Source organism: Emys orbicularis, chromosome 12 (assembly GCF_028017835.1).
Source record: "Emys orbicularis isolate rEmyOrb1 chromosome 12, rEmyOrb1.hap1, whole genome shotgun sequence".
Taxonomy (NCBI): Eukaryota; Metazoa; Chordata; order Testudines; family Emydidae; genus Emys; species Emys orbicularis.
This window is the reverse complement of record NC_088694.1, coordinates 45,860,869-45,883,384: the sequence shown is the minus strand read 5'-3', so window position 1 is coordinate 45,883,384 and position 22,516 is coordinate 45,860,869. Positions and strand designations below refer to the sequence as shown.

The 22,516-nt window shown below is 50.8% G+C and overlaps 2 pseudogenes; both read right to left on the bottom strand.

The window, feature by feature from the left end:
- Positions 1 to 522: 522 nt before the first annotated feature.
- On the bottom strand, positions 523 to 2,966 carry LOC135886332 (mast cell protease 1A-like; annotated as a pseudogene).
- A 6,819-nt stretch (positions 2,967 to 9,785) lies between these two features.
- LOC135886331 (granzyme H-like) lies at positions 9,786 to 21,117 on the bottom strand (annotated as a pseudogene).
- Positions 21,118 to 22,516: the final 1,399 nt, after the last annotated feature.

Genomic DNA, 22,516 nt, shown 5'->3' with positions numbered 1-22,516 from the left:
GATAAAAGGATTTTATTGCACCACAAGTGGCAGGTGCCGAGTGGAAAGAGGAGTTTCACAAGGGCTTTCTCAGGAGCGTCATGGAACCAACGTGAACTGAGCCAAGGTTTCATGCACAGGGAAGATGATGGTCCACATCAGGATAAGCAGGAATTGAGAAGGTCAGATACAGGACCTGTCCCCTGTAGAGGGTACCAGCTCTGATCTGACTCCAGGAAGGGGGGACTGGCTGGGTCAAGAGGGGGGCGGAGAATAGGACATGGGACCTTTCCCCTCTAGGGGTCGCTGGCTCCAATACCAGCTTTTCTATAGGTTTCTTTCCATGGTTTAAAGAGAGAATCTGATCCCTGTTCTAGAATCCAATAGGATAGTCCCAAAACTCCCAGAGATACACAGGAGTTTTATCTCAACATCTACGAACTCCTTCCCCCGCCCCCAATCCATTTTGAGACCAATCAATTCATAGCATTTTTCTAAGACTAATGAAGATAATCTGCAAAGCCTTGTTAGCCCATGGCTGGTCTAGCCAGGGAAAGAGCCAGGAAAATGGATGTCTCCTTTAAGCTGTTTCTGCAGAATGTTCTGGATCCAGGGGATGAAGGTGGAGAGTCTTGTAAACACGCTTGGCTCCCACAAATGCACATCAACATATGAAGCGATGCCCTGGGCCACACCCTCACATACCAAGGGGCCACCGGAATCACCCGGGGGTTAAAAATAATCACAGTTACATCTTGTACATCTGTAGCATGACTTTTCATCTGCAGATCTGATTACAGCAGAGTAGGGGAGGTTTAAATATTTGGCAAGAAATATGTTTTGTGTAAAAAAATGGCCTTTTTTCAACTTTGGAAACTTCAGCAAAAATGTTTGTTGTGTTGAAGTGTTTCCTTTTTTGTTTGGGTAGCACTAGTAGGGTTAGGCAGAGTTTGGTAGAGTTGGGTTTGAGTTGGGTAGAATTGGGTAGGGTTTGAATTGGGAGGATGTGGGTAGAGCTGAGTTTGGGTAGGGATGAGTTTTGTAGGACAGGGGGTATGTTGGGTAGAGCTGGATAGGACAATGGTTAAATTTAGTAGAGATTGGGTAGTGTTAGGTAGAATTGGAGTTGGGGACAGTTGTGCAGGACAGGGGTTAAGTTTGATAGAGTTGGGTAGCATTGTGCTGGGCGGAGTTTGAGTTTGGGAAGGGTTATGTAGTCTGACCCCATCCAGCCACGCTGCACATGGATCCCGGCCTCACCCTGGACTTGGCATTTGGCAGGGGGATGAGCCGCACCCAGTTACTCAGCATTGCGCTGTGTGACAGCTGCCATGGACGTGAGGGAAAACAGGGAACCAGATCAGCACAGGAAGTGGAGCTGAAAGGGACCAACAAGTCCCAACAGAGGAAAATGGAGTTGTGTCCAGTGGTTTCATGTGAAGTCACTGGGGGCGGGGTGATGGAGTGGGGGGCAGCATTGTGATGTCACTAGCAGCAGGGTGTTGGGATAGCGGTGGTACCTCCAGTAGTGTGAGGTCACTGGGGGTGGGGTGATGGGATGGGGGAGGCAGCTGCAGCAGTGTGAGGTCACAGGGGGTGGGGTGATGGGAAGTGGATGATACCTGCAGCAGCATGATGTCAATGTTAAGGGTCTTCTTTTTGTATTGCTGGTGGGGAATCTGGTGGTGGACGGGGATTTTCTGTTGGCTCCGTTCCTGTTCCCTAATGTTATGGGCTCCCAGCTTGACAGTGATCTTGCTGTAAAAGCCAAGAGCAATACATGGTGCATTAAGGACAGGAGTGTACGTGAGGAGGGGGAGGGGCACATGAGGGTCTGACTAATGAACAGTGATATGGAGGGGACAGGGTAGCCTGGGGATCTCAGGTCAAGATCTCGGACTCATCTGCCGGCCTGTAAAATATATATATACCACTGTACACATTGCCCGCTGCGATCTGTCCCAGGGCTGGGGACTGGTTGGCGCAGGAGGGTGGGAAATGGCACCAGGGGCCTTTCCCCTCTAGGGGGCACCACCTACAACAGAAAGCCCCTGCCCAGTGGTGATGGGGTACCAGCTGGTGTCCCCCCAGCCCCTTGTGATGTTCCCCTGAGCTGCTTTACTTCCCATTCTCCTCCCAACACCTCGCTCTCAGCTCCCGTACAGTCCGGTGACCCCACTGCGGATAGATCCAGACAGGTTTCTAAGCCCAGCTCCCCCCATACCAGAGTCTTGAAGAGCTGTCCTGGGGCTGTGAGCTCCTCCCTGCCCTGAGCTGGGCAATGGGCCAGACCCCAGCTGGTGTCAATGGGCCATAGCTCCATTGATTTACCCAGCGCTGGATCTGGACCATGGTTTCATAGAATATAGAATATCAGGGTTGGAAGGGACCTCAGGAGGTCATCTAGTCCCTTCCCCAAAGGCCCCTAGAGCAGTGGTCTCCAAAGTTTTTGGATCGCGCACCCCAGGGTGCCGCCGAAAGAGGAGGGGAAGACCTACTGCAGGAGTGCCGCCGAAGAAAGAAGACGGGAAGACCTGCCGCAGGCGTGCAGAGTTGCCATCAAAGAAAATAAATGGCAGAGTGCCGTTCGGCGATGCTCCTCCTGCCGCGCACCCCCTGGGATCCTCTGGCGCACCCCCTGGGGTGCGTGCACCCCACCTTGGAGACCACTGCCCTAGAGACACGCCGACGCCCCCTGAGCAGATCAGACCCCTGGGCTTTGCTCTCCCAGCCTGTCCTACTAACTGCTCCTTCCCTGCAATCTACCACAGCACCAGAGCTCCCGGCTCCCCCATCACCTGCTAACGCCTGAGCTGCCCTGACATCCCCAGCACAGAGGCGCTTACTTTCCATTGCATTGAGCAGCTGTCAGTATGAAGTTTTTCTTCACCAGGAACCCTCCACATTCTGTTAACCTGTCCATCTTGTATTTCCAGATAGGCCATGTAGGGTCTGGAGTGGGGCTGGGCTTCATGTCCCCCGATGATCTTACCTGGGGGGAGACCAGGTTCATATAAAAACTCCCATCGTCTCCCTGGCTGGGCTCGGACCGAGCTCCCCATCCCGAAGGGGAGTCCCCACAGCCTCAACCCACCCCCTGTGATGCTCTCCCTGGGGGATCCCTGTGCCTGGAACCCTGCCCCCTGCTCAGCTGTCCCCCACACTGGACACCTCATTGGGCCGGAGGGTAAATCTAAAGCTCTGACCTGGCTGGGTGGAGAATCAGTACCAAACGCACTGGGAGTGGGTCAGTAATCGCACTGCCTTGAGTCAACGGCATTGGGGGCCAAAGTCACCCCAGATTAGGCCAGGCAGCCCCCAGAAGGTGAAACTGATTCTTTCCCCCCAGTTGTGGGTAATATTTAGGTGAAAAAAATCTGGTTTTGGTCACTGTAAAAGTACTACTTTGGGAGGGTTTCCCATGGAAAACTAAAAAACGTTTTGTGATCAGCTCTGAAGTCTCCATCCAGGGGGATGGGTGTGTTGGAAAATCCCACCTTTAACACATGGCTGGTATTTGCATTGGGGTGGCACCTAGACCCAGATCCAGGCGCCCACATTGTATCAGGTGCTGCACAGAAACTAACCGATACCAGGGATCCCATTCTTCCACGCCTTGCACTGACCCACACACCCTGCCCCAGAGAGTGTTCACTTCAGACAAACACGGGCAGAATCGGATCCTGGGCTGAGCTGGGAACTGGTCCCAGATTTTTTGGGTCCCAGCCCAGTGGCCTCACCCCACGACCAGCCTCCCTGTGTGGGACACATATTGGCAGTGGGGTCCCACAGGAGCCTTTGGGGCTGGGCCACCCAACCCCTCGGGCTGCTCTGATAGCCCCAACCACACTCAGGAGAGGCTGCAGGGTTCACTATAACCCCCTTGGCCCAGCAGGATCAGGGGAGAGACCTTCACTGCTGCGCAGAGCTCCCCTTGCCGGGTGAGGGCCCTGCTCCCCACAGGACCCACTGTAAAAACCATTTGAGATCAATGCAGATGTGTGAATACCTGACTAACTCTATTTACATTAATTCTAGATTCATTTAAGTTGATGCAATTCCATTCTAGATCTATCCAGATCCACATAGCTACATGTGGATCCATTCTAGATCCATCCACATTCATATAGATCTCTTCTCGTTTCATCTAGATCCCCATACATCCATTCTAGACCCATCTCCCCACCCTGCCAGTGCTGGACCCACCTGACTTGGATACAAGGCCACTGGGGATGTTGGCTGGGAGCATCCGGGACTGGCCCCTGGGGGAGGTGGGATGCAGGAATGGCTGGACCAGTGATGCTCCTGGCTCTGTGTGTGTGAATACCCCCAGGGAGATGGCACCTCCCCAGACAGGACAGGGACCCCACAGACAGGGGACAGGGCTGAACCCCCTTTGTGGGTTGATAGACCCAATGGGGCAGCAGAAGCAGAGGAGGTGTCTGACTCTGACAACGTGCTTATGGGGGAGGAAGTCAGAGACACTCTGGGCATGATGTACATGCTGACCGGCGGGAGCTGGTATCAGGGTTATCAGAGCCGCACCCTTGTCTATCTCGCACACAGGGAGGATCAGGGTGTGTTCTCTCACCCAGCACTGATAGTGATTAGTGTAACCCACAGCCTACACCCGGGGCAGGAGGAGGCAGGGCTCCTTGGTCCAAGTGGTTCAATAGCTGGAAACAAACCTATAGCCCCTGGTTAGGGCAGGTGAAGTGAGCTCTTGTAATGCTTATAAGAAGCACATGGAATCTTTTTCAAGGGGATAAGGCAATACGCTGTGTTTATTGAGAGAACAATTTAAGCATTAAAATCAGCATATGCTTCCATTCTCACACACACACACACACCCCAAAGATTCTGCAGCTGGATCTTATAGTTACCAGTCCTTAGCGTTGCTCATTCAGTTTCTGTGGCCAGCTGAAACTGCACACGAGAGAGGGGGAGCTGGGGCCTCTGTCAAACGCATTCGAAGCTCCGGTGTTGACGCAGAACGATCCCAAAGTCCCATGACCATACACCCTTCCCTTATAGCAATAAGTTCCCCTACAAGTCTATGGGCCCTGCTGTGTCACACTGGAGTCGTTAATCACAAAGGGGTGCCCGGGGGGTTCTGGATTTGCCTCACGCTGGGGCTGAGGCCTCTGTCAAATCAGCATTAATTTGGGTTGTTTTCCGCAGCTGTTTCTTATCTCGTCTCTCTGGCTCCACTCTTTATCTCCTCCTGGGGGGGGGGGGTGTGCCTCTGCTTTAGGGTCGTCAATCTGCCCTTCTTCAGCCCTTCTGATAATTAGGGTGGCAACTCTCAATTCCGTCACTCCCCTCTTGACCATCCGGCTCAGCTGGTACTGGTGCCTCCTGTCTCGATCTGTTAGCATGCCATACATTCTTCACTCACACACAAAACAGTAAATAATTTCAAAAGCAAGAATTACAGCCATAACACTTCTATCCTTCTAAAAACAATCATTAACTCATAAAGCAAAGAATAAAACCAAAACAACTTCTCCTTACTAATTCACAACACATCATATCATATACTAACAACAATTAGAATAATTATCACTTAAAACAATTTTCAAGGTTAGGCTTTCAGACCTACACTCTAGGGTTGCTTGGCTGTTCTCTGTGTGTTTCTAATGGTGTCGGGCTGGAGGATTCAGGGTGGCTTTCCCAGGTCTGTCTTTGGTGTTTCCATTGGTTTTCATGGCCAGCAGCGGGGAACTGCTCACGATAATGGTAATAGCACCCAGCTCTTCGGGACTGTCCGTCATGCATAGGCCTTACATCACAGGTGTCATTCTCCCCATGGGGCATGGGGGAAACTGAGGCACAAGGAGGGACAGGAGATGCTCACAGCCCCCCAGCAGGCCAGGGTCAGAGTCTTTCCAACAGGCTCTTTGGAGCCACCCTTCGGCCTGTGAAAATAGAACGAATTATATTGTAAAAATAGAATGGATTAAAGAAATGTTGTATGTACCTTTAAGCAGAAATAAGGAATGCTGAAATACAGGTGTCAGGAAAAGGAACATTAAGACATAAACAATGAGTCCGCTTAAGCTAATGGTGGAACATCAGCCGGAGATCTGTAAAAGTTAGTAAGAAAATTGAATATGTACGTCTAGCCTTGGGTAAACTTGTCAGTTCTGCTTTCTTTGTCCTCTTGTTAAGTTCGCGCCCTTTTTATCTGTATAAAATAAGGTAGTGTGGGTCTTGGATGGTGCTCACATTATCTGGGTGTTATTAGCAGAGCGCTGTGCTAATAAAAGAGAGTGGTCTGACAAACTGTGAGTCCTGAGTCTAACTTTGACAGGCCCTTAGCAGGGAATACTTAGCTGGGTCCCAAAGCCCTACAAAAGGTTTACAGGTTTGCAGATTTCTCTCCATGCGGGGGAGGAATGTGGAGATCCTCATGTGTAGATCCCATTGGGATCTCCTATGGAGACGATGCCCTGGGCCGCACCATCACACACAAGAATTGCCCTGTCAGTAACCAGAGCCAGAAGGCTATTGACCATTTCTTCACTGCAGCCTTTTCACCAAAGATCTCGGGTTACTTGGTTTATGAATTAAGGCCGGACGTTTTCCAGACCGTCCCCTGTAGTGTTCACACGTCCATGGCTGGGCCACCCGTGCCCTGCATCTGCAGGCTGTGCTAGACCTGGCTCAATCACTCCTGCTCAACACCATGCAGGGGCACTGCCATGATCAATAATTAGTCTCAGGCTGAATTTTACCCTGCCTGGGGTTTTACTGGGGGTGGCCCATGGGGGGCCTGGGGCAGGGGGGCCTGGGTGGTGCTGGGGGCCAGTGCTCTCCAGAAGATCAGAGTAGATGATCTACTGGTCTCTTCCAGTTGATGGTGCCACACGTCTGGGGGGGAGGGGCAGGGAAATGGCCATTCCTCCATCTTCAGCTGCAGCAAAACATGAAACATGTCCCTGTGACAGTCTGTACCCCTATATTCAATCCCTTTCACAGAGTTATGATAAATCTGGTACAAAGTAGGCCTTGTGAAGAATCATTTGAAAACTCATAATTCACTGATCATTATTGTTCTGGTAAAATACGTGTGGCAACACTGTATGTAGAGTTATAAGATTCTACAGTGTGATAATACTGGGGCATGTTCCAACATGGTCTGGAGGATGGTTGCAAACCAGTTCACCAGAGATGAAAGGCTTGCCAGCGCCTCAGCCAGATGTCAATGAGATCAAATGGATCATCACCTGGTTAAGTGGCCATTCTTTGGCAGGAGAGAGGGTGTGGGCAAAAAATCTACATTTTGACAAAGCAGCAGCTTGAGGTTCCTGGCCACACAGATTTTCTGTTTCTCATTGACAGCAGCTGGATATGGTCCTTGCGCAAGAGAAAGGGTTATGAGAGAAGAAGGCAATAGCCCCAAATCTCTCTCTCCCTTTCTTTATACCAACAGCATCAACAACACTTGAAGAAGAAAGGAAGCAGCACGGGGCTGGGGGGAGATCCTGACTGAAGTATTCAGCCAGTAAGACTGTTGGAACGCATGGTGAGAGAGACCTTTGGTTAGAATTCACTTAGCTTGTTAAGTTAGGTATTAGCTGTGTTTTACCTTTTCTTTCTTTGTAACCAAATCTGACTTTTATGCCACATTACTTGTAATCGCTTAAAATCTCTCTTTCCATAGTCAATACACTTGTTTTATTGTTGTATCTAAATCAGTGTGTTTGGATTCAAATTGTTTGTAAAGCTCCATTTGAGATAACGGGATTTGTGCAGATCATTTTCAATTAATGAAATGACAGACTTTCAATGAGCTTGTATGGTCCAGAAGGAGGGCGCTGGGCAGTACAAGATGCACATTTCTGGGGGCAAGTCTGGGACTGTGAGTTTGCTGGTGCTGCCCTGCAGTGTAAGTGAGGAGTGGCTGCCCATAGCACTCTCACACCAGAGCTGGGAGTAACTAACATGCTGGAGGCTGGGTGTGAGCGGATGGGGAGTGGTGGCTCTCAGAGTGAAGCAGTGTAAATGGCACCCCAGGTTGCAGAATTAAGGGAACACACTGTCCAACAGTCCAGATTGTAGCCTGGGGAATGTCACAGGCCCATCTCCCACAGCAGTGGGGTCCTCCCCGGGCTGCGCTCTGGGCTTGTCTCCCATAGGAGACCAGGCCCAGGAGGTACCAGCTTTCCCCCCCAGGCAGTCAGAGTCTGTCCCAGCCCCTCCAGCCCCTATGCCCTGGTCCATTATTAACACCTCTGGGCTCAAAGCCTGTCCAGCACATCCGGGGCTCCACACTCTGAGCGATGCCAGTATCGACTCAATCCCCGTCACAGGGCAGGCTGGGGCTGAGGGGCCAGGCTGGCTGTTGATGTCAACTCCCCTACCATAGGCGCCCTCCAGGTTGTTTATTCTCCTCCCCCACTGAATTTCCACCTGCTCCATCCCCTCTCCTGCTTGTCTCTTGCGGATCTTATCTGTGGGGTCCATCTCCCCGTCATGCTCCCCCTGAGCTAGGCTGGGGCTTCTGGCCACTGAGCAGCATGTTGGCAAGAGGATCTGCCAGAGGGCAGCGCTGCTCTAGGGCTGGGTAGAAATGGAGCAGACCCTGCACAATGAGGGGCTCAATGCCAACCCAGGGCACTAAGAAACTGGGGGTGATGTCGGGTGCAGAAGGGAGTAGGGGGAAGGGCAGGAAAGGCCTGGGGGGATTGTGGGAAGGTGTTGGAGAAGCACCAGCCCTGAGTGATGCAGCTTGTGTTTTCTCTCCAAAGTGGGTGAGTTAGAGCCCGAGATCAAGCAGAACCCGGGTTCTAGCTGACAACCCCAGTCAGGACACCTAGCCCTGGTCCAGAGCACCTCCAGGGGTTTGTGTGTGGACTGTAGCAACTTAGGGCTCAGCCTGGGTGAGCTCTGCAGTGAAGACAGACCTGATCTATCTATCTATCTATCTAATACAAAGCTCTCTCTATTTAGCCATCTCTCCTTTTCTCCGTCCATCTAAATTCTCTCTATCCATCCAACCTCTCTCTCTCTCTCTCTCTCTCTCTCTCTCTCTCTCTCTCCTCCCCCCCCCCCATTTGTCTTCTGATTTAGCAAGGTACATAATCAGGTGTCTGACTTTAAGCACTTGCATATTCTGATTGGATGCAAAGAGGCTACTTACATGGGCTGCAATGTCAGAATGTGCTCAGTGCCTGGATGAATTGGGGCCTTTCTCCCTTCTCCCCACAAGTCCCCTTTAACTGTAGTTTCACACCCCACGACCCCCACACCCAAACCACCACTCAGAGGGACACTGGGCTGTGTGAGGGGTTCGGGCAGCCCACCTCTCACAATCAGCGAAACACTCAGGAATCCAGACACCAATAGCAGCTGCTGCAAAAAGCCATTTAGTGCATCACAAGCTGTATCTGTGACCCACAGAGCAGGGAATGTTGCATATTTTCCTCATTGCTTTACAGAGACTATCCAGGATACAAGCAGAAAGGAACGTGGTATGTGGTCTCTCTAGAGGGTGCCAGCTCCAGTCCGGCCCCAGGGTGGGGGACGGGCTGTCTTAGAGGGGTGGGGATTGGGCCTTGGGCCTTGGGACCTTTCGCCTCTAGGGGGCACCAGCTCCAATCCACCCCGGGGTGGGGGACGGACTGGCTGGCTGAGGGGGGTGGGGAATGGGACACGGGGCCCTTCCCCACTACAGGGCGCCATCTCTGATCTGGCCACAAGGCATGAGCAGCTGGGCCCAGACTAACAGTGATGTCTGATCACATGTTTCCAGGAGCAGGTTGCATAGCAGAAGGCTGTGGCTGGCCATGGGCTCTGTGTTGCTAGATTCCTCTCATGGTGTCAGTGATCCAGGGCATGAAGTGGGAAATCTGTGTGTACACAGCAGGAGGCGCGATGCTGTTCTTGATGCCCTTGGAGACGATGCCCTCGGCCACTTCACAGCGATGCTGTTCTTGATGCCCTTGGAGACGATGCCCTCGGCCACTTCACAGCACACAAGCGGGCCTCCAGAATCGCCCTGTCCCAGAATAAGCAGGGAGATGAGTTTTAATGCACTGATCATACCCAGGACTCCAGGACTGTTTGGGCCATTAAAGCCAGAGCATCTTCAAAAAAGAAATGAATTAACACTGAAAAGCCCAAGATGGGGGATTCATAGAATCTAAGACCAGAAGCACCATTGTGATTATCTAATCTGACCTCCTGTGTGATGCTGTATAAAAAGAAAGATGATTAGTTGCAATAATTCAGTCGCCATTGTTACAAAATTGCAATCAATCTTGTACAGAGCATGTCATGTAAGGTATCCTTGTAAAGGTTATAATCTGTTAAGTGTGATTATCCTGTTTACATTCACGTATCATGGTTGTGTCTGAAGTTATGAATATTGGCTAGGTGTGTCTCAAATATGTTTTGCTCTTGGGTGACACCCACCAGGCAGATTTACATCAGGACTAGCCAGCCATGTGTTGATGGCCCATTAAGGATATCAAGAGACCCCTTCAGAGGACTCCTGAAAGGGCATATGGACAATGGAGGCCCAGTGACTCAGCAAGGCATGTAAGGACATGGAATAAGGACTTGTGACCTAAGACTCCATCTTTTGCCATTAACTTTCCATGTGCTTGGGCTGAAAGTATAAAAGTGGAGACAGTGACATCACTTCTTTGTCTTCATCCCCACTTCACTTCTCTGGACTGTGATTTCTAACAAGGAAGCTTTGAACAATGGACTGAATGACCTCCCAACCTGTCTGGGTGATCCACAGAGACTTTCTGCAAGCTAGCCGACTTTCTGTCACTGCTATGAACCTGATCTAGAGACTCTGGAAATCACTTGTAATGTATATGAATCTTTTAACCATTTCATAACTCTCTTGTCTCTTTTATTTCTATAATAAAACCTTTAGTTTTTAATTACTAAAGGTTTGGCTACAAGCATGATTTTGGAGTAAGATCGGAACTATAGCTTGACCTGGTGAAGTGGCTGATCCTTTGGGATTAGAAGATCCCTATATATGATGAATCTGGTTTTCCGTAACCTCTCATCATAAAGACCAGTTGCCTGGGTGGTGAGCCAAGGGCTGGAATGCCCAAGGGGACTGTGTTTTGGCTTCTTGTTAATCAGTGTGGTGAGAGAGAAGCTCCCTTTGTTACTGGCTTGGTGAAATCTAATTATAGAATAAGCCACCAATTTTGTGGTGGGTCTGCCCTGGTTTTTGTACCAGACTGTCCTGAATTTGGCACTCTCAGCTGTGAACCACACGAGGCCGGTATGACACTGGCCATGGGATGGTCCTGAACTAATTCCTGGTTGAACTAGAGCAGATCATTAAAAAAAAAAAAACATCCAGGCTTGATTTTAAAGTTGCTAGTGATGGACACTTTATCATCATAGCTGACACCAGCTGGTGGGACCCAACAGCTCTGCAGTGCTAGCTGGGGCAGCTCATGCCGTTAGCTCTGGATGTCCCTGGATCAATCCCAGGTGTGTCACTCAAGATGTGTTCTGTAAACGGGGTGTAGGTGGTGGGGGTTGATCTGAAGCCTCTGAAGAGGATGGGACACTGGATGGTGCTCTGAGGTGATCAAGAGGATTCTCCATCTCAGGAGCTTGCTCACACAGCCAGGGTCTGAGTGATCGACACGTTCTGGGCTGGGAAGGAATCTTCCCCCCAGGTCAGAGTGGTGGGGACCTCGGGGGAGGGAGGGTTCACCTTCCTCTGGGGCATGGGTCACCTTTTGGCTGTTGGTTTTAGTGTGCAGATGCTGGGTAGGATTGGTGGCCTATGATCTACAGATTTTCAGACTGGATGTTCTGGTCTGTTCTGGCCTCAACTCTGCCATGCCATGACTCTAGGAGGGGCTTGTCTAGGATTTGAAAGTTTGAAAGAGCCAGCTTGGTGCTGTCACCAGCCGTAGTGCACAGGAATTGGGTGGTGTCCCTGTCAACAGCGTGGGAGCCCTCCTGTGGGGCTCACAGTGTCCTATGTCTCCTACATTACCGGAACCCGAGCAGAGCAGCCGTGGGCTGGGACCCAGGCCTCATGGGTTGTGCATGATTAATGAATGTCATTATTTGGACCCTGCCAACCTGTGTCATTCTTTCCACACTCCCATGGCATGTGAATCAGGCAGGGAGGGGCTGCATGATACCCCTGGCCAATTCGTGACAATAAGGATGTGAAGGTGTCAGTGTTTAACCTGGGTGGAAGGCTCTGCAGTAGGCTAGGCATGTTACCATAGTCTAGTCATTTAGGGCTAGATAATCAACAGAGCTCAGGTCCCACTGCCCTTGTGAGCCCCGGCTGACCCCACAATGTGGCTGAGGAAGGACAACCCACAGCAGGAGCCCAAGCCAATCAGCCACTTACCTGATAAATTGATTTCTGATCGTCAGGGTCCCCTGCACACAGCATGCTGGAGGGGTAATAGTACGGGTACCAGTTGTAACAGGTCTCATCGTTTATCACCGACAGGTTCACTTCCTGAAGGGTGTTGGTTGTATCAGTCAAGCTGGTTCTCCCCCAGCCAGCCACGCTGCACATGGTCCCCGGGCTCACTCTGCAATGAGCAGAAGTCAAATCAATCAGTCCCACCTCCTTGGTCAGATGCGCCTTGTGATGCAGCTGTTGGGGCAAAGAGGGGAGGGGAATGAAACAGCCCAGGAAGTGCAGTTGTAATGCCGACAGACCCCGGTCATCAGTGGGTGGGATCAAACCTAGGATGTCTGGAGCCTAGTGCATGAGCATCTACCACATGAGCTAAAAGCCAACTGCCTGTTAGCTAAGGCTGTAGAGAAGACTCATTAATTGCTCTCTAAGTGGTCTCGGTGTCACTAGATGGGACAGAACACTACACCCAGGAGGTGTGTGGATTACACAGTCAGAGCATGAGTGTGTGTGTCCCAGATGGAGACAACTCAGAAACTCAAGAGGCGGGGTGCTGGGTTGGGGGCGGTACCTGCTGCTGTGTGAGGTTACTGGGGGCGGGGTGATGGAATGGGGGCGGTACCTGCAGCTGTGTGAGGTCACTGGGGGCGGGGTGATGGGATGGGGGTGGTACCTGCAGCTGTGTGAGGTCACTGGGGGTGGGGGGATGGGATGGGGGCAGTACCTGCAGCAGTGTGAGGTCACTGGGGGCGGGGTGATGGAATGGGGGCGGTACCTGCAGCAGTGTGAGGTCACTGGGGGTGGGGTGATGGGATCGGGGCCGTAGCTGCAGCAGCAGGATGTCATTGTTATTATTGGTCATAGTGTCATATTGCGAGTGGGGGATCCGGCAGCGCACTGGGATTTTCTGTTGGCTCCTTTCCCATATACCAATGTCATGGGCTTCCAGTGTAACAGTAAAAGCCAACAGCAATACATGGAGCATTAGGGGCAGGTGGGGGATGGGCACATGTGGGTCTGACCTATGAACAGTGATATGGAGGGGACAAGGCAGCTTGTCCCCTGGGGCTCTCAGGCCGAGATCTCGGACTCAGCTCCTGGCCTAAAAAAAACTATAGATGATTTGACCCATTGCAGGCTCTGATCCAGCACCAGGACTTGGGACTGGCTGACTCGGGGAGTAGGGAATGGGGCATGGGACCTTTCCCCGCTATGTGGCAATGGGGCCAGACCCCAGCTGGTGCCAGTGGCTGTAGCTCCATTGATTTACCCAAGTTGGATCTGGACCATGGTTTGCAGAGGCCCCTACAGACACACCAATGCCCCATGAGCAGATCAGACCCCTGGGCTCTGCTCTCCCAGCCTGTCGCACTAACTGCTTCTTCCCTGCAACCTACAACAGCACCAGAGCTCCTGGCTCCCCCATCACTAGCTAACGTCCGACCTGCCCCGACATCCCCAGCACAGAGGCGCTTACTCTCCATTTCAGTGAACGGCCATCAGCACGAAGTTATCTGACACCAGGAACCCTCCGCAGTGAGACCTCTTGTCTCCGCGTCGTTGTGATGCTTTGTACCTTGAGGGAACACTCTACACCCCCATTTTCATCTTTATAAAATGATTGTGTGGTATCCAATGCAAAGTTTGTCATGTTGGATGTCTTCGGAAGGCTCATGATGCACTGAGCATGGTTGTTATAGTGATGTTATAGTAATTGTTACAGTGATGTTATAGGTTATAATTTCATGTTTAACCCCCAGTGACCGATAATATTACTGAATATCTGACTACCTTTGAACGGCTGTGTGTAATACATGAAATCCCTGATGATAAGAGAGTTCCTACCCTGATTGTGAAACTAACTGGTAAAGCTCGAAATGTATTCAGTGGAATGCCTGTTGACGACGCTTTAGAGTTTAGACTATTGTTAATTTAAAAATACTGTTTTGCGAAGTTTTCAGATTATCCCTGAAACATAGAGTTAAATTTAGGAATCTCAAGAGGGATATTGGGATGAGTAATGGGGAATATGTAAACAAAATGAAAGATTTGTTGGGAAAATGGGTGAGGGGTAAAGAGGTGGCAAATTTTGAGGGAATGTTGGATCTTGTTGCTCAAGAGCATTTCCTGAGCATGTGTAAGGCTGATGTCAAGCAGTGTCTATGGGACAAAGACGTAAAGTCTGTGGATGAGATGGCTTTTTTAGCTGATGCCTTCGAACAGAATCAGGCGTCTATTGAGGGCAGGCCAGAGAAAGAGGGGTTTAAAACTGGTTGAAGGGAGGATCCCATTTTGCCCCGGGGAAGAGAGAAGGGGGTTGGGAATCTAAACACTCTCTTACCCAAAAACATTCCTATAACCCTCATCCCAAATCTCCAGTAAAAGTAGAAGAGCCCAAAAGGTGCTATCAGTGTAATTCCACTGATCACCTGATGAATAAATGCCCTGTACTGGGAGGAAGCAGGCAAACAATAGCTCATGTTAGTTCTGCTGTCCTGAACACAGAAACCCCCCAAGCAATTGAAACCTATCATATTGGTTCTGTGAGGTTAGCCTTTGCAGAATCAGATATGGAGCATGTGAAGGCTGTCCAAATTGATGGCAGTGAATACTTGGGGCAGAGGGATACAGGGGCCCAGATCTCTCTGGTTAAGCAGAGTGTGGTCCCAAAGGCCAGTATATTGCCTGGCCAAATGGCAGATTGTGGGGGTGGGTGAAAGCAGATTCCTCATGCCACTAGCTAAAATCCATATGGTTTGGGAAGGTTTGGAAAGTGTTTTGACTGTGTGGGTAATGGAACACCTCCTATTCAACCTGCTCCTTGGTAATGATTTTTTCCGTGTAGCTCAGGTTAAAGTATTTGCCTGCAGCAGGAGGGAGTGTTATGCTGAGGGAAAGGGTCAGGTCTCAGGAACTGCTGAGAGAATGGGGGAGTCTCCTTGATTCTTCTGCAGTGGGGGGAAGCCACATGCTTCCAGGGGGGAGGGTGGTTGAGACCAAGTCCTGCACTGCAGCTGGAGGCAACACCACCTCAGGAAGGGATGGGGGTGTGATGCCGGCCAGGGAGAGACTTGTCCAGGCTGTTAGCTGCCAGCAGGTCGCAGCTGAACCAGAGACAAACCCGGCTCTAGGGAGCAGAGAGCAATGGGTCCCAGAGGAGAGCCCAGAGAAGGGGCAGGGGATCTCAGAAATCACTGGGTGAGGATTCCTGTGACTCTGTAACACAGGGAAGCAGGGTGTTTCCAAGTGTGGGAGGGGCTGAGACTAGCTCTTTAACAGAAGAAGACAACATGCCCTCAGGCGCAGGGGCAGGAGAGGTGTTGCCAGGGATTAAGGAAACTGTCCCAGTTGTTAGCTGGCAGAGTTCTGCAGATGCACAAAAGACAGAATCCTTCCTAGGAAGCACAGAGAAATGTGTCTTAGGAAGGGGCCCGGAGGAAGAAACTGGGGAAGGAATAGTGGGGGTACAGGAATGTCGCCTCACCTGTCACTTGGGGCAGGATGCCCAGGACACTAGGAGGATGGCTGGGTCAGCATCTGTGCACCCAGGCAGTCAGCCTGTGACCCAGGTTTTGAGAAGGAACTGTGTAACTGACCTCCTGGAAGGGAGCAGCCACACAGCTGACTTCTCAGGGACAGAGAAACGGGTGGCAGAGGATACCCCAATCCAGGTCCTGTTTTTTTCAGGATGCTATTCCTGATAAGTTTTTGGAAGGTAACTGTTTGTGTCTCTTTACATCAAGATGCACCTCCAATGCCTGTGATAACAGAGGAGTTGAGACCAGAAATTGCCAGGGGGTAGTTTGTGAGAACACAAATGACCCAACTGACAGAGAAGGGGGTGTTTTCCCCCAGGCTGGTGAGAGACAGGGAGCAGTTCTGGGAAAGCTGCTGGGAAGAGGTGCAGCTGATCAAAGGGTAAACACGTCTAGCCCACAGAGCCCAGATTACAGCCCTCTAGGGGGCAGGGAAGGACTCAATGCTGGGAGGGGGAAACACGGGGTAACCCCAAAAGGGGAGCTGGATTTCCTACATATGTACAGTCCTGGGCTTGGGAGACCGCTCCCCAAAGGGCCAGCCAATGTGCAGGATCCCCCTGAACACCTATCTTGCCAGACCCTGAGGCACCAAAGTGCCAGAAACATGATTAAATTAAGAGCCCACACAAAGGGGAACACTGGAGGGAAAGAAAAGCCAGTGACTGATTACATGGGCGAGAGTCAAAGGACACCCTGGGTAATGAACAAACTAACCTCAAACTAAAATATCAGAACAGAGGGCATGGTATCATACAGATACTTGTAAACACCCAGCTGTGATAAAAATTTGGTATTAATGTTGCATTTTGGAGATAAGAATTTTGACATGGATGTTAAACCTTATGATAATACTACTTTTCAATTAATACCTGTAAACAGGTTTAAAGCTTATCACAGCAGAGAGACCATAAAAACCTAGTTTGCTGTGTGTGAATGGGGAAACTGAGGCATGCTGCCTCATGGCCTTAATGGCTGGATGCCGAGAGAAATATAACATAAACTGCCTTCGAGCTAGTCAGTGACTAACCCTCTTGCAGTAAATTAAGAGGGGAGGTGTGATGCTCTGTACCTGGGGGGAACCTCCAGCACCCCCAGGTTCATCCTTGTAAAATGATTGTGTGGGATCCAATGCAAAGTTTGTCATGTTGGGTGTCTTCGGAAGGCTCATGATGCATTGGCATGGTTGTTATAGTGATGTTATAGTAATTGTTACAGTGATGTTATAGTAAGGTTATAGGTTATAATTTCATGTATATAGTTATGAGGCTGAAAATGTATCCTCATGGCTTAAGGCAAGCCCAGGCAAAAACTCTCTAAGAACAGAGAGACAGTTCACACCTCATCAGGGCAAGTATGGGACAAACCCAGCCCAACCTCACAGGAACAAAGGACACTGGCCTAGGTAGCAACAAAAGAATCTGTTAGACCCTCAAGGGAGTCACCCCCCTTCCTTTGGTCAGTTTGGGACTACGATGAGGTAATGCTCACCTGACTCTGAAGGGGGAGACAAATCCAAGAGGAAAGAAAGGACATGCTAAAAGGGATTGCTATTTGGGAGGGAAGGGATAGCTCAGTGGTTTGAGCATTGGCCTACTAAACCCAGAGTTATGACTTGAATCCTTGAGAGGGCCATTTAGGAATCTAGAGCAGAAATCTGTCAGGGATGGTTCTTGGTCCTTCTGTGAAGGCAGGGGACTGGATTCAAGGTCCCTTCCAGTCTTATGGTTCTATGACATTTGCCAGGCTCTCTCACCTCTTCCACCTACATTTACAGGCACCACACCAAGCAACTGAAGCGCTGATCAAAGGGTAGATCCTGGCTGTAAGTTCAGCCAGCCAGCCTGTGGTGAGAAGCATCTAGGTTTGTAAGGACATTGAAAGTGTTAAGATCAGCTTAGAATGCATTTTGCTTTTATTTCACTTGACCAAATCTGACTTGTGATGCTTTGACTTATAATCACTTAAATCTACCTTTATAGTTAATAGATCTGTTTGTTTATTCTACCTGAAGCAGTGTGTTTGGTTTGAAGCGTGTCAGAGACTCCCCTTGGGATCAATTTCTCTGTTAAACTGATGAACTCCTATAAGCTTGCAGCGTCCACCGGGCATAACTGGACACTGCAAGACGGAGGTTCCTAGGGTTGTGTCTGGGACCGGAGATATTGGCTAGTGTCATCCGGTTGCACAATCCAAGGAGCAGTTTATATGCCAGAGGCTGTGCGTGAACAGTCCAGGAGTGGGGGTTCTCACAGCAGAGCAGGGTAAGGCTGGCTCCCAGAGTTAAGGATTGGAGCGACCTAGCAGATCACTGGTTCAGATAAAACCAGAGGGGAACGTCACAGTCGTATATCCAGATAGGCCATGTAGGGTCTGGAGTGGGGCTGGGCTTCCTGTCCCCCGATGATCTCATCTGGTGGGAGACCAGGTTCATACAAAGAGCCCCATCGTCTCACTGGGCCGGGCTGGGATTGAGCTCCCCATCCCGAAGGGGAGTCACCACAACCTCAACCCACTGCTCTCCTTGGAGGGGGGGGTCCCTTACCTGGAACCCTGCACCCTTCTCAGCTCTCCCCCACACTGGACACCCCGTGGGGCCGAAGGGTAAATCTAAAGCTCTGACCTCACTGGGTGGAGAATTGGTGCCAAATGTGGGTCAGCAATCACACCGCCTTGAGTTAACGGCTTTGGGGCCAGTATCACCCAGAACGCCACTGACACATCCCCTGCTGATGTTTCATCTTCTCCATCAACCCCCAGTGACAAGCCAGGGCTGCTCCTAAGCTGCCCCCCCGCAACTGTTTTTTTTTTTACAGAAAATCGGGTTTTCTAGATAAAGAAAATTTTCCTAGAAAGCATCTCCTCGCCTCAAACATTTTGGCATTTTTCTTGGAAAACTGATTATTTCCTCCAGTTTTCAGAACTTTTCTGCTGAAAATTTGAAAGCTTTTGGTCACCATTTTTTTTTTTACTTTTGATCACACTAGAAACTAGAAGGAGTGCCAGGTATGCAACAGAAACATGCCATCCCCCATCTATTTAGCCCCGTTGCCTTGGCTATCCCTGACCTATTACTGCTTTCATTTCTCCAAATGTTACCCATGATGCCAAGATCTATGGCAACATTATATGCACACCTGGCCAGCAAATTTGAACTAAACACTGATCCCCTAAAGAAGTAATGGGAGGAGGGATTAGGCCAATTATTTTCTGCTAACCAAATGGAAACAAATTTTAGCCAGTGCTCCGAACTGCTCCTTGGAGCTATATTTAAGATTAATATGAGAATATGAATCAGAACCTGAGTCAGCTTGTTGTGGTGGGGTTCTGGATCACGCCGTGGCAGAGCCATCCACCACTGTTAGGGCCCTGGGTTGGGACCGAGTGGAGAAAGATGGACCCAGGTCCCCCTGATGCCAATCCCACCCCTGGGGTGGCAGCCTCCCCACCTTAGGCTGAACAGCCTGTTTGTTGCTCCCCCCTGCCTGAGAGTCAGACCTACCTAGACAGCTTTGCCGCTCTGCCCTGCCTGAGAAACAGAGCTACCCAGACTACTTGGCAACTTCGCACTACCCTGCTAAAGGGGCCTCAGGTCTGGACACTTGATTTGCTAATTCCCCGATACTGGACGGTGCCCAGTGATATAGTGATGCGGAGTGAGCCTCCCACTGAGCCAGAAGGGGAGGGACGATCGCTAACCCACTACACTGTTACAGAGATACCCAAGAAAAGTTGTTAGAGATATGAGATGCTTTCCTGGAAGTATCTGAATGATCCTATCAAATGCATGGGCCCACCTCATCTCCTCTTTTCTACCCACTTCCTTCCCCTCCCCGTCTCTAGCCCCCATCCTGTGAATTTTGCTTCTAGTCTTTGTCTTACTTTTATAATTTTTCTTTAGTTAGATTTTTATAAGCAAATTTGTTTGTAAATTGTGCAATACAATAAGGGATTCATATTATCACCATTCATCTTATAGATAACTAAATGTTTCAAACATAGCTAAGGTGAGGTAGCAAATACTTAATATCTTATGAGAAGTTTATATATTATCGGAAGCTTATGTATATTTTGTTTGTTTTCTTACTCTCTATATATATCTTTTTAAAACAATAATAAAAAGTTAATAGAAAAACAAATTACCTTTGGGGTTTTCAAAGAAAAGTAGAAATTTCCAGTGGAAAAATAAAACCCTTCTCAGACCAGCTCTGAAGAAGTCTCAGTCCAGGTGGGTCGCTGGCTGTGAAACCAAATCTAGACAATCGGTGTAAAGACATCAGGGTGGAGGGGACAGGAGCAGGGAAGAGTTAGTGAAGTTGAAGGGCAATGTAGGCACAAGAACAAATGGGGATGAACTGGGCAGGGATAGATGGAGGTGGAAGTGAGAAAGTCTCTAACCATTGGAGGGACGTAGGAGCTAGGAATTGCCAGACTAGACCATTTCCTTTGACCCTGTGCAACCCTCCGTCTGGAGGCCTCATCAGGGTTGACCCACCGCTGGTTCTGTGGGGTTAGCTGGCCCCTGGGAAGTTTCTGACACTAGAGGCCAGGTTTAAACCAATATCAGGGCATCCTCAGGCAGAGCTGAACCAGTTGAACTACAGATGTGGTTTAAAATTAGGTTAGTTAAACCAATACAAGTTTGTCTGTAGCTCACACCTGGACTTTTTCAAAGACGACTCATGAATGTTAGTTTGGCATCCATATCAGTGAGGCTGTTCTGACAGTAGGTTGCTGTTATTTGTACATGGTGCCTTCAACTCAGATCAGGGCCCGTTGTGCCGGGTGCTGCACAGACCCTTCCCTAAAGAGATTCAGTTTAAAATGGCAGCACAGACAAAGGAAGAAGGCGCTAGAGCCCAGGAGTCTGGGCTCCCAGCCCCAACTTCAGATCCCCCTGTGTTGCTCTTCTGATCTTAGTCTCTCTCTGTATCTCTCAGGGGCTTTATCTCAGTACCAGCTCTGCTGCCGCTCCCTCACCCCCACCCCCAAACCCTTCCCTAGCTGGGTCCTGGGAGGTAGCGGTTGCCCTGGCAGAAGCATCTGACTCTTGAGAGGAGCAAGGATTTGCGAAGAGCCCAGAGAGCTCCCTGCCCTGATCCCCCCCTACTCACAAACCCCAACTCCGGGGGGCAGGAGAAAGGCCGCGGGCAGCAGGATCACCATCGTCACTGTCTGGAAGTTGGGATTCAGGGTCACCGGCAGAGACAATCTATGCCCACCCATAGTGGGGGCACAGAGTGAGGGCAGCCAGCTTCAGCAGTGTTATCGAGCATGCTCAGTCCAAGCCAAGCAGCAAATCTGCAGGAGGGCATGTGACCCCACGTCTCCCCCTCCCCCCCGCTCCCACCATGCATCGCCACATCACCTGTGGCCCACACTGGCAAGACTATTAAAAGTCTACATCTTTGCCTGTAAATTTGTCAGTTCTCCAGTCCCCACCGGATGAGTCATTTCTTTTTACTCCCGCTTCTCAGGAACTTTTCAGATCAGCTTTCTTTTCTCCATGTGATGTTTCATATCTGCCTGGCCCCCTGCCCAGCTGGGCTCCAGATAATGGGCAATGGAGGGGAAGGAAGCTCAGGGGATTTCATCTCAGAAGACATTTCATAGACTAGAATCATAGAAATATCAGGCTGGAAGGGACCTCAAGAGGTCACCTGGTCCAGCCCCTCTTGTGAGGCAGGAGCATGTCAACCTAAACCATCCCTGACAGGTGTTTGTCCAACCCAGGGCCGGCTCTAGGCACCAGCAAAGCAAGCAGTTGCTTGGGGCGGCATATTTGCAGGGGCGCAAGAATCCAGCATGGGAGCTGAGAACCAACAGGGGCCCCTGGGAGCTGTAGTTCCTTGGTTAGCTCCCTGTCTATAGAGCCAGCCCTGGAGCAGGGAAAGAACTACATTTCCCAGCATTCCCTCGGCCGTTAGTAACAGGAAAGGGAGGGGGAAGGAGTATGGAACTGAAACCTGCAGCTTGCTGTGAATGGTAGGGACAGAGCCAGCTCTAGGTTTTTTGCCGCCCCCCACCCCAGCCCTGGGCTCCCCCCTCACCCCTGTGTTGCCCCAGCCCTGGACTCTCACCCCACTCACACCCCCTGCCACCCCAGCTCTGGCCCCCACCTGCACCCCCCTGTTGCCCCAGCCCTGGGCTCTCCCCCCACCCGCACCTCCTGCTGCCCCAGCCCTGGGCTCTCCCCCCACACACACCCCCTGCCACCCCAGCCCTGGGCTCTCCCGCCCCCGCACTCCCTGCCACCCCAGCTCTGGCCCCCACCCACACCCCCTGCCGCCCCAACCCTGGGCTCTCCCCCCCCCCCGCACCCCCTGCCACCCCAGCTCTGGCCCCCACCCGCACCCCCTGCCGCCCCAGCTCTGGCCCCCACCCGCACCTCCTGCCGCCCCAGCCCTGGGCTCTCCCCCGACACACACCCTCTGCCGCCTCAGCTCTGGCTCTCACCTGCACCTCCTGCCGCCCCAGCCCTGGGCTCTCCCCCAAAGAAAGAATTGGGTGGACTAAATGGACAGTGCCCCTCTCTATCTGAAGCCTAGCAAGGGAGGTACGTGGATCCCACTAGAATTTAAAATGAAAAGTAAGGGAGGGGAGGCTCTACTAGGACCTGGGCAGC